Genomic DNA, 12947 nt, shown 5'->3' with positions numbered 1-12947 from the left:
GTTTGCCCTTGTTCATGTAAATTTTGGCCACAACAGAACAACAAAAAAAAAAGCCAGCTAGACAGGTGGCATTGGTATTTCACCTAGTAGGTCTGGGGAAAACACCGTTTATCTCCCCTCCATGTCAAAGAGTCATTCATAAGAGGAATTGAAAAAAAAAATCATGAACACAACTGAAATTATCATTAGCTTAAACCCCCTGTGATTTTAGAAATATTTTCCCTTGGATTTACTTTCTGGAGTAATTTTAATCTATACTGAGGACAGATAGATAGATATTTTCTACTCAACTGAAGCATGCCAGAAATGCCCTCATTTACTTTAAATTGCATCTGACATTCTGATATCATCAGACTACTCCAGGCACTCTAGCTATTGAAATATTTCCTGAGGAAATACTACTTGACTTGTCAACACAATTACTGCCCTATTATAAGGCAAACAGATGCTTAGAAAAAGCACCACAACATTCGTGTTCTATTCAGGGGTTTTCTACATAAACTTCTGTACTGATCTCATGAAGGATTAATTAATTAATGAGATCTCATTAATCAATAAACACCATTCTTCACTGATGCTAGGAATCTATTGTCTCTCTCACAGAACTTCTCTTTCAGGACTTTTGTGTCTTTGGTAATCTTTCCATGTGTCATAATTTTCCTCTAATAAGGTTTTTCGTCTTTGGTCTTTTGAAAAGCTCAGTATGCTATTGAAAAACTGGGGGGAAAAAAAAGCCAGGTATTTATGGATTGCAGTAATTCTTTCCCTAGAAGTACAAACCCTGTGATTTTCACACATATTTAAAAAACCCACAAAAACAAAACAACAACAAACCAAACAAAAATCTGAAAAACCTAATTTTTTTTTTCCTTTAGAAAAAGAAAAACCAAAACCACTTACACAAAAATATCAACACTTCCTTATACATCCTCATCGTGGCCTGTTAGTTGTTCCCTTGCCTCCATTTCAACTCTTACAACTGTCACAAATACAAACATTGCCTCTGGCTAAAGATGCCTCTTGTCAAAGCAAGCATTTCAGCCTACACACAGGTGGCACCATTTGTATGGAAACCTGCTCCCTTTTGGACAAAGTACTTTACTGTGATCAATCCCTACAAAACAACCATGTAAGTAATGGAACTATTAGGGATGAGCTGGAATCTGAAGGAAAACATTCAAGATACTGCAGGCAGACCCTTCTCTAGTCTCTCATTTTCCTGCTGTGACAAGATGTGAACAAACTTCTTTGGGCACAGACAGACCTCCACCAACACCAGCTGTGGCTCTGTAGTGACCAAAGGAGAGTGCAAGGATAACTGTTTCTTCCCAATGTTGGCCAAAAAAAAATAAAATAAATAAAAGAAAAATCCTAGATTGGGGTTTATTACAAAAATCTTTCTCCGGGAGCCCAAAACTACTCCTCAATACTTCAGGAACTACTGAGCTTGGCTACATAATATATATTTTATTTATATATGTATATATATATATAATATATATATATATATATTTCCTTTCTGGTTTTGTTTCAAATTTATTTCCTTTCCAGAATTACAATAAAAAGTAAAACTCTTTTACGTGCCACAGAGCCTACTTTGGCTGCGCATAGGGAGCTGTGAAATGAACTTATAAAGTTAGTGAAAACATGTGAAGAGCAAAACAAAAAAAAATATCAGCTTACTTGAAAGGAGGTTCACTAAAAAGTGATGGAACTGTCTACCCAATGGCCTGGATATTTTCAGGTTCAAAGTTGCAGTGACATTAAGTATGGCAACATAGCATGTTTACAGGTGGAATATATTTTTGTTTTTACAGGGACATCTATGACAAAACTGTTATGGACAGAATAGCACAGTGAAACCAAGACACATCTAATTATCACTAAAATTTGCCCTGCCACAAATTACTCCAAAATCATCTTTCAAGGTTCACTGCTTTCAGTTGCTTTTCACAACTCACAGAGAAGTTACCAGACAAAGGAGATCTACCAGAATGTTACACCAACAGCACTGCTGAATCAAAATACTTTTCTTTTTCCAGGAAGGCAAAACCTGGAATATCTGCTCCATTTCCAAACACACACACAAAAAAGAGAAAACTGAAGCCCTGACCACAGAGCTGGTGATACTGTGAATTTTTATTACCATGAGAACTGAGAAAGACTGGCTTCATTAGGAAAGATCAGGCTCTAAGTGTGGATGGATGCACAATCCATACATTTGTTTTGCAAGCCTTGTGACATTTTTAGCAAAATCACTGGTAAACAAGGCATCCCTGAGAAATAAAGCATCATCAGTTCTAGAAGGAAGTTGCTACATCAAACAAAAGCTGAAAGAAAAGCTCCATCCAAAAAAAAACCAAAATCCCAGCAGAAATTCAACATTACTACAGCAGTCTCTAAGTTTGACAGCCATCACAGGACTAAAGCAAAATGCCAAGTGTTTCATTCAAAATTCAGGCTAAACACTAGTCTAGTTTTTCTAGTGGGCAGACCTAAAAGATAGGTTTACTTTTAGGTCCCAGTATCTTCATTTAAATTTTTTTTTTAAACTAGTTTTTTAATTGTTGCAGGCTGACATTTCCAAAGCTTCATTTCTTTGTGCACTTCTGTCTGTCTCTACTTGGTTCCTAGTCAGGGTCTACAGATGTAGACAACGGTCTCAGTTGCTCAGCCATGAATATTAGCCATGGCTTATTATTAAGCAAACAACACAACTATATTTCATTCATTTGTCTGAGATCACTAAAGCCTTTGCTGAAGAGATGCCTCAGTGGAATGGGCTCACTGTGAGTCAGAGTGGCAAAATTAGGCAGGTTCCTCTTTCAGCTATTTTGTGACCTGAAACAGTCTTCAGTATCCTGATTTATATATAAAGTAGAGAAATTATTGCAAGAACAAAAATAACTTGCTTTTCATACTCTTAGAATAGGAAAGTTTCTGCAAAACCAATCAAGCCTTCCCAGCACCCCTCTCTAGTCTATGAAAACCTTGCTGTGTTACATTATTCATTGAAAAATTCCTGCTGGAAGCCTATAGCCAGGTTAATTTTCTGCTATAGAGGCACCGTAAGCACCAACGGCTCATCTCTTGCTGTCAATTACATTCAGAAGGAATTCACACCCCCAGAGTTATGGAAGAATGGGCAAGTAATTTTATTTTTTGAAAGGAAGATGTGATGTTAGCTCACACAGCCTGACTGCCAATATTAAGGACCAGTTTTTTAAAATCTATGTAATAATTAGAATTATAGAACCATAGAATGTCTTGAGTTGGAACAGATCTTAAAAATCATCAGCTTCCAACTCCCCTGCCATGAGTAAGGGATACCTCCCACTAGATTAGGTTGTTCAGTGTCCCATCCAGCCCGGCTTTGAACACTTCCAGGGATGGGGCATCCACAACCTCTCTGGGCAACCTGTTCCAGTGCCTCATCACCCTCAGAGTAAAGAATTTTTAATTTAACAACTTTTTAATTAGGAGACAGATCAAAGGAATGCTTCTCTCCAAAAACAGTATCCTCCAGCAAGGACACCAGCTCTTCCTGACAAGCTTTTGTGAGGACACACACATCAAAAAAGACAGACTGCATAGCAAGAAAAGACCCCTCATACCAATTAGTGCATCAGTCAATCAGCCATCCAGAAAAGACCAAGTCTGCATCTCTCCCCATACCAACCTTTATCCTCAGAATAAGCAACACAGGTAAAACTTACTTCTTATTGGTATAAAGAGTGGATCAAACAGCCTCTTAGTGTGCAGGAACCCATTTTAGCCAGCAAACGACCAACTTGGATTAACTCCAACCTAACCCCATCCCTCATGTAAAACATAGAATGGTCCAGAAATGTTAGACAGAGAGAGGGAGAGAGAGGCACAAGCCTTCTTGTCTCCTCCCCTCCCACAGAGTCAGCCCATTTGCAACACCTGGACCAATTAAACACCCTTGACAAGGCCCGTTTATCACTCTGGGCAGGGAGAGGATGCACCTGGCCTGGGTGTGTTCTGGGTCAATAGGCAGTATTTCCCTATCTCTTGCATGACAAACTGCCAGGCTGGGAAAAAATAGGTCATGGTCAGGCTTCTTTTCTCATGGTGTGCTGTGCTCTGCGCAGCACCAAGGGTTACGTTGCTAAGTGGTCCATTGGTGACTGTCACTGTGGATAGCTGCTACATCAGGATGAGCAAAAGCTGCCTTCATTTGATGAAACTTGTCCCTTGAGAGTCGGAGTCAAATGGATTTCACACTTAGTGACATCATTCCCCCAACACACCACTGCTTCCAAGTGAACACAGCTCTGCACCCGTTGCAGAAAGCGTGTTCCAGTAGTTTAGGAGTTCACTCATGCCTTAGTGGATTATTTTTTTTCCTGTGCTTCTGTGCACAGAAATACTTGCAGGCCAGATCTTTGATGCATCCACTGGATGAAGATTGTCACACAGTTGTCACCCAAGGCAGCATGAGATTCCTTACCAACTGCACATGACAACGTGAGGGCAGAATGGTTACTCCAAGCCTCCCTAGATGACCACTTCAGTTCTGGGGTGTCCTGCTGTGTGCATGACCAGAACTATTCAGGGTAGTGCTCTAACTCTTGATACTTATTTTCAATAAATGATCATTCTCAGAGAGCTGCAAGATGCTCCACTCGTTCAAATACCATTGTCTGATTTGCAAAATAATCCTTATTTAAACATCCTGCTTATTTTACTAAATTTTGAGCGAAACACTGTGGAACTCATATGTGTTCTTTGTAATACAGCAGTAAAATCTAACACTTTATGTCAAAGATGATCATATTAATGTTGTTTCCTTTACTTACCATTCCCCATATTTCAGATACTGAGCAACCTGATCTAGTGGAAGGTGTCCCTGCCCATGGCACGGTGGTTGGAGCTAGATGATCTTTAAGGTCCCTTCCAACCCAAACCTTTCTGTGACTCTATTATTCTATGATATTGAAGATTTTCACCTTGATAAAATTTAGTTTATTTTTTTTTTTATTTTCCTAGAGTAAACTTCTTGATTCAAGTTATCAAATTTGGTCTGAGTTTCCCAGAGTAGGAACTTATCCATAAGCAACTGCTTAGTACACTTCAGTGTACTAAGTACACAACAGCTTCCTTTTCTGTAGTCTTTAAAAAAAAAAAGGATGAAAAGATTTTTTTTCAGTTTAAGTTTATCTCTAATGTATTTTACAAGAATTTAAGGGGGGGAGAAGATTATAGCTGGTTTGTAACCTCAGTTTTTGAATCTAGACTAAGAAATTAACTTTCCAGGCAACTCTACAAAAAAAAAAAAAATCAGGAAATCTAGTTTGTAAGAAATATGTAGACGTTGTTTTAAACTGAGTCAATTTTGATATCGACACCAGAATATTTTAAAGCAGAATTACCCACTCTGTGTACAGCAGCAGCACAATTTTAGATCTAGCACCCCAGGGATGCTCTCAGTCAGAGTGGTTTTTGTTAAAGACAGTACCTTGGCTTCTTTATGTTCCAGACATTGTGGTCTTGAAAGTTTTGTGGTTTTCTCCTCTTTGGTTTGTTTGTTCTTCTTCTTTTTTTTTTCCCCTCACCTACTTCATTATTTCATCCAATGAGAGGGGAAAAGGTAAGAGGAAGGCTATCCAAGAAGGTAAGAATAGGTTGTGGCTGATGTATTTAATGATGATTCCTTACTCATTTTACTGAATCTGTTGTTTAAGACAAGGATTTATGATGTTAAGATATTTAAGCCATTGTATCTCTGTTTTCTTGATACATATCCTACTTTAACACTTCCTGAATGTGTTTTCTCTAGTTATCCCCAGTCACAATTGTGTTTCCCATCAATTTCAACTTCACCCTTGACCTAGGCATTGCCTCAGGGTTTTACATGTCTGGACTTACATACAACAATGCCTAAAGTCCTGCTTCTTTACCAAAGCTTTTAGCAACTCACATCTTACCTCTACTCAGTGTCAGTGCTGAAAGATTCCTTCTGCTGCCTCTTTACATTTTGAAAAGAAGGATAGTTGTTGGAAATATTGTCAGACATTTAGTCCATTCAGGACATCTGGCAATCCATACCTGTTTGGAGGAATGCCATCCCAAAGTAAACTTAGGACAAAGCTGGAGGAATGACAGGGTAGTCCTAGCTGGTCAACCAATACAATGCAACATCAGTTTGTTGCACACTGAGTGATAGTGAAACTGGACAAACTATTTGTATCTGGACAAACTACTCCTGTATCCTGGTATTTAGCTTCTAGTATGTGTTAATTTTCCTCTAGTTGCTCTGGTACCTGTTATAAACAGAAGGCTCATGGCACTCTGGTTATCATAGAATCATAGTATGGCTTGGATTGGAGGGGATCTTAAAGATCATTTAGATCTAACCCCCCTTCTGTGGACAGGGACACCTTTCACTAGACTGGTTTGCCCAGAGATTCGTCCAGCCTGGCCTGGAACACTTCCAGGGATGGGGCATCCACAACTTCTTTGGGCAACCTGTTCCAGTGCCTTACCATCCTCACAGCAAAGAATTTCTTCCTAATATCTAATCTAAACCCACTCCCTTTCAGTTTCAAGCCATTGCACCTTGTCCCGCCACTATGTCCTTGTAAAATGTCTCTCTCCCTTTTTCGTGTGGGTTCTCTTCAGGTGCTGGAAGGCAGCATTTAGGTCATCGTGAAGCCTTCTCTTTTCCAGGCTAAACAATACCAATTCTCTCAGCCTCTCCTCACAGGAGAGGTGCTCCATCCCTCTAATCAACCCAGTGGCCCTCCTCTGGACTCACTCAAACAGGTCTACGTCTCTCCAGTGCTGAGCACCCCGGAGCTGGATGCAGTGTTCCTGGTGGGGTGTCCCAGAGCAGAGGGGCAGAATCCCCTCCCTCACCCTGCTGGCCACGCTGCTTTGGATGCAGCCCAGGACACAACTGGCTTTCTGGGCTGTGAGTGCACATTGCTGGGTCATGTCCAGCCTCTCACCCACCAGCACCCTCAGGTCCCTCTCAGCAGGGCTGCTCTTTATCCCCCAGCCTGTGCTGATACCAGGGGTTGCCCTGATCCAGGTGCAGCACCTTGCACTGGGTCTTGTTGAGCCTCATGAGATTCCCATGGACCCACTTCCCGAGTTTGTCCAGGTCCCCCTGGATGGCATCCCACCCTTCAGGGTGTCAGTTGAGTTGAGTGTCAACTCAACTGCACAACTCAGCCTGGTGTCCTCTGCAAATCTGTCGAGGGTGCACTCAATCTCTTCATATATGGCATTAATGAAGATATTAAATAACACTGGTCCAAATATGGATATACTGAAGTTTCTTTAGAACATTAGGATCCCCATGAGTCTCAAAAATATTTTTACCTTTTCTTACATTTTTAGAAGACCTGCTTTTAAAGAAGTAGCCACTTAATAACCATTGTATGTGCAGGTACAGGAAGTTACAATCTAATTTTAACTTTGGAATGTAAAGAAAAACCACTAAATTTTATTTTATTTCTTCTAGGCAGGTGATATGTTTGTGTCAAAAATGATGTATATTTATCAACTGTCCTTTCCTACAGCAAATCCTGGAATTTTTTTCTTTTTGGTGCAGGAACATATAGGCTCCTTCACAATTCTTGCACTTACAATGCTGATGTTTTCCCATCACCCCAACAAGCAAGGCAGAAGTCAGTGGCAAAAGGTTTTCTTCTGCTTAATTGTATACCTACACATTACCCTGTGTCATGAAATTGAAAGCTAGACAATATTAACAATGTAACCTTCCTGCTGGAACCTTAAACGAAAGGAGAAAAATGCAAATATGAACCAAGAACTTTGTGATCAATTTTTTTTTCACTATGCCTCAGATAAATATCTATAATTGTGTATTGTACTATGCTCTACCACATAAAAGAATAGGGAAGGATGTTGCAAAGCCCAAGGCTTCTTTTTCTCACAAGAGTGGTCAAAATGCTTAAATCCAACTCCAGAAATTAATAATGCTTGTTGGCAAAAGTGGTGAAGACATTAAGAATGTTTAAAGCATTTCCAGAAATGCCAGCTGAGACATAAAGTGAGCTGCCTTCTCCTCCTCCCCCAAGATTTTCTTCTTTCATCAAAAGCAAACAAAACTACCATTAAAGTGGATTACAAAATTGTTTCCCTATAATAAAATGCCTTTTTATTTTTAATTAAATTAAACATTAAGTACCTGATTGTCTAAATCCTTGCAAGGTGAGAAATTTTCGTTCTTATGACTGAACCTTACTACTGACACTCACAAACACCTTCAACTGCATCTTCAGCTATTTCACAGATTCCTTGAATGGTACAAGTACTCATGTCCCATCTGAGCAACTCACTTAAACATGTTTGTACATTTAAGTAAAAAAGTAGTAGTTTTAAACAGCTCATTGGAATGATTTTTCTGTAAGTATTACTCACATTTAAAGATAAGTCTTGTATTCCTTGTAATTATGATATAAACCCAGACAAGTTCCCCTTTTCAGCTGTGCTATTCTGGAGCTAAACACATGCAACTGAAAGCAGATTCTGGCACAATCTCTCTAATGTGTACACAACAAATCTTGAGACACTTATCTTAAAGTCTACAAAACTGGGAAAAGGATGACACTACCTAGAATCTTCAGTGAATTCAGATGCAAAAAAATATCTTATAGTCACAGTATTCAAAACAGCAACAACAGACTCATTGTTTTCTGCTAAATACTGTATATTGAAAAAGCACTAAAAAGGAAAAAATAACCAAAAAACTCATGGTTGTGAGACCATGACTTCTGAATACAACACACATTTCAGAAGTGATTTCTTCCAATTCCAATGCCTCTGGCATAACAGATACAAAAGAAAGGATAGGAGACTAATGAAATGATTCTACATTATTTTTTTGGACATTGGTATCTTCAAAGGTGCTTAAGACCAGTTTATAATTTCACCATCAGTCTTCTAATCTGCTATTTTGTGCTCAACATAAACTTCTAGCTACTTCTAAAAATAAATTTCAGGTTTTGTCTTCCTGTGACTTTGGATCTAATTCTTCTCTTTTATCATAATTGCAACACTGTGCAAAATGGAAAGCTGCACAGTTCACCTTGCTTTGACAAAATGTTAATATTTTTTAACAGAAGTGAAACCAGAACATGTCAACTCTATTTCTCTTGATATTTCACAGTTATCTCAAGTGAATGTGAAACTTCTAATTATATAATTTTATCTATTTCAGCCATTTTTAAGCATCACAGCTGATTTCAAACCTTTTAGTTCAAACATACATATATATAACTATAATCTTTCTCCCCCACAGGATAACTGTCACAATATAAACAGCATTCAAACTTCCTTATTTGTCTATCGCTCAATGCTGAACTGAGAGATGAAGAAAAAAAAAGAAGTCACAGTTCCTCTAAGTGGACTGCCTTAATTTACCCTACACTTCTACTGTTTATGGCCTCCAAGCCTGCAAAATTCACCGTTTTACATGCTGACAGTAGTTCTATACTGGATGCTTGTTCCCATGGATTATTCTGTGGATTCAACCCAAGGGCTCAGGAGATCTAAGCTTCTGTGGACAAAAAGAGCATGAAAGAAACCTAACAGAAAAGAACATAAAAAAATTTAGAAGATATTAATGTCCTTAAGAAGTATAATTTCGTTTTAAAATTGTTTTCAAAAATTGATTTATCATGTAACCTGATCAGACTGGGAGTCCACTTATCACTCTTCTACTGGATTGTTTCACTTAACAAAAGTATTGTTATCTTTGTCCAAAATAACATCACTTTAAACTCATCTAGACAACTACAACATAAATTTTCATGGAGTACAGTGCTAGCAAAGATAATTGAATAATGCTGGTAGAACACATAAAACAAAGAGAAATTACTTCCAGAATCAAATACTTTCAGCACTTCTAGTAAAACACTAACTACAGTTGTTTTCTGGGAAACAGAATAGGGAAGTTTCATAAGAAAAAGCCCGCATTTTAAAAGACATTTTGTCAGGCACCAAAGCTATGACAGGTTATACACCATTCAGACACAAGCCTTACTTTTGTGTACACTTGTCTTTGTTTAAAGCCTGCCGCCACAACAACGTACCGAGATACAGTGAAACCAATTTTATTCTTTTTTTTTTTTTTTGCGCGCCTAAATTTTAGGTTTAAATTTCTGGCGGCGTTTATTTTCCCGAAGCACTGGAAGCACGGGAAGGTTTCAGGCTGGCGGTGGTGCCTTTTCCAGCCGCCCGCCCCCTTCCCCGGCACGGACGCCCCCGCTCCTGCATCCCAGCGCGCTTCCCCCCTCCATCCTTCCCTCCTGCCCGCTGCTGAGCGCTCCAGCTCCCGTTTGTGCCTGTTTCCCATCGCGTTCCCCGACACCCCGAACCCGCGGGATGCGGCAGCAGCGCCGCCCGCTCCCATCAGCCCGGCCCGGTCCGGCCCGGCCCGGCCCCCCTCCCGGCGCGGCTCCGGGGGCCGGAGCAGGGGCAGGGCGGTGTCGCCGGGCCAGCCGGCTCCCCGTGGTGGCGGTCGGGTCGCTACTCACCGCTGCCCGCGGGTCGCTCGGCCCCGCTGCCGCCGCCTCCTCCCTCCTCCGGCGGGGATGCAGCGCTGGGCAGGGCGGCTCTGCCGTGCCGAGCCTCGCCGGGGCGCGGCCGGGAGGGAGCGCGGATGGACCCTCTCTCCGTGCCGCCGGATCCGCCGCTTCCTCGTTTTTGTTTTTTTTTTGCAGCCGCGGCCACTTCCTCAGCGGGGTGTGGACGAGCGCTGCCTCCTCCTCCTCCGTGCCCCCCGGACCCCTCTTTGATGCGGCGGCCCCGCCGAGAGGGAGCCCGGGCACGGGCGGCTGCAGCCCCCGGGCCCGTCGGCGTCGCTTCTCCCGGGGGCGAGGAGCCGTCCGTCCCCTCTGGACCCCGCGGCACGGGTTTCTCGGGACCCCGTGACGTGAGTGCCCTCGGCGCCGTGTGACGGAGCTGTCCTTGGGACCCCGGCTCTCCCCGGTACCCCGCGGTTTGGGTTCTTGCCCCGCGGGCACCTGGCCTTGGAAGATGGACATGCCGTTGCTCAGCACCACGCTGGGGGTCGAGGATCGAAGTGTATGAGATACGGGCTTCTCAGAAGAGAGAAACGAGTGGGTGCATGTTGGTGCACACACCGGCTGGGAACTGGTGAATTCTGGAATATTGAGGTTCTGTCTCTTTCAGTACTTTGGTGAGAAAAAGATTTTTAGAGGGGTTTTCTTTTGGAGCAACACAGGGGCCTACCATAGCACAATATCTTCCCTCCTGTTATATTTCACACAAAAGAACATGCCATATTTCGATCAGCTCCAGGTGTGGAGACTCCAGTGTGCCCAGATAGAGAGTTGAAGGAAAGTCCCTCTTCAAGGCTTTCTCAGTACCCTGTGTGACAGGGAATTAATTTCCATGGCAGATGAGACCACACAGCCTAAAGGGGCCATTATCTTTGCCAGGGACTGCCCAAGGACAAATTGATTCTGATGTGGCTCATACAGGACTGATGAGTGACATTATGGGCCTTGTCTGAGGCCTGAGTGGGCAGATCTCCTTCAGCTGTGACTGTGCTGCATGACGTGGCACGGTGTCCCGTGATGGGCAGTGCTTGCAGGAGGAAAAGTCCGCTTCCTTCTTCCCCATAATAAATTGGTGTAAGCACTAATGTGGGATACAGGCGCTATTTTCTACGTAAAAACACTGGCTCTCTTTCCTTATTGCAAAGGGGCCATACACCCACTTTATGGCTAATAGAGCTCTCAAAGTACAAAGCTCTCATATTTCATGCCAGTTAGAAAGGTCTCTGGTTTTGGTCCATTTCAATGAGACTTTTGGTAATTGCTGTAGTGGCAGTGCAGTGCTTATTGGCACTGTCTCTGCATCAGAAAAAAAAGATAATAACTTAGAAAACCTAATTCTCGGACCTGTTTTGATGGCACTGTTGTTTTCCTATCAACATCCAAATGTGAACAGAGCATAATCTGCAGGAAATAGCTTTTGGAAAGTCATTATTGAGCTATGATCTGTTTTTTAAGGAGAAGTCTGATCTTAAATTGTTGACAAAAAATCATCAATACTGCAAGGCTTTGAGTTATACATCAGCAATTGTCCCTGGCTGGGAAGGAATTAACTTTCATCACAGGAGCCAGTATGGTGATACGTCTTTGACTTTGGCTAAAACAGTAACAATTTGTCTATTTCTGTACACTGCTTGCACAATGTTGACGTTTTCTCCATTTCTCCAATCATGCTTGACAGTCAAAACTGAGGATAGATGAAGGGTGGAAAAATGTAGACTTCTTCCAAAGGTGGCCACAATGACTTTCTGGTCATCACTGTGTTTTTGGGAGGCAGTGAGTGACCAACTTTGCATCATTTGATTTGGTTGTGACTTTTGGTTGGTGTTTTGTTTGTTTGTTTGTTTTGTTTTGTGCTTTTGTTTGTTTGTTTTGTTTGTTTGTTTGTTTTCCCCCTTCACCTATTAAATTCTTTCTCTTGACACATGGCTTTTCTTGCTTTTGATCTTCCTATTCTATACTCAGTCCTGCTGGGCAGAGGGAACTGAGCTGTTTGGGTTCCTGGCTGCTGACCTGGGTCAGCTTATAACAGCAGTAGAGGGGAATACCAGTAAGGGAAGTAAACAACTTTTAGGCTGTCCACAGTTTACTTTTTCTTTCGTTTCGTATGAGTTCTGCTATACTGATTTTTGGTAAGGCTCTCACAACAATGAATTATGTTATTTAATGTGTTACATGTAATGTTACGTATTAGCATATATTAAGATATATATTATCATTTCGAAGCTTTCCTGTGATGTGTGACCCAGTCTATATAAGGCCTGTAATTGGTAAAGTAAAATAACTCCTCCTTTTTTCTGGCAAAATTTCATCAGTGTAAATCCGGGGTTTCAGGAAAGATTCAGTAAATTTGTGGAATCTCCTAACAAA

General features: G+C 41.4%; 1 protein-coding gene across 3 annotated transcripts in view; it reads right to left on the bottom strand.

The window, feature by feature from the left end:
- SYK (spleen associated tyrosine kinase) overlaps positions 1 to 10853 on the bottom strand; it is a 49049-nt gene extending 38196 nt beyond the window's left edge. For 2 of the 3 annotated variants that reach the window (XM_027671029.1, XM_027671028.1), the window contains exon 1: positions 10533 to 10773. The gene's annotated coding sequence lies outside the window, so the exon portion shown is untranslated. Of the gene's footprint in view, positions 1 to 10532 lie in introns of all 3 variants that reach the window. The other variant, XM_027671030.1, reaches the window with a different exon arrangement.
- Positions 10854 to 12947: the final 2094 nt, after the last annotated feature.

This window comes from Neopelma chrysocephalum, unplaced genomic scaffold (genome assembly GCF_003984885.1).
Source record: "Neopelma chrysocephalum unplaced genomic scaffold, ASM398488v2 Primary Assembly neopelma1_97017, whole genome shotgun sequence".
Taxonomy (NCBI): Eukaryota; Metazoa; Chordata; class Aves; order Passeriformes; family Pipridae; genus Neopelma; species Neopelma chrysocephalum.
This window is presented reverse-complemented; position numbering and strand designations above follow the sequence as displayed.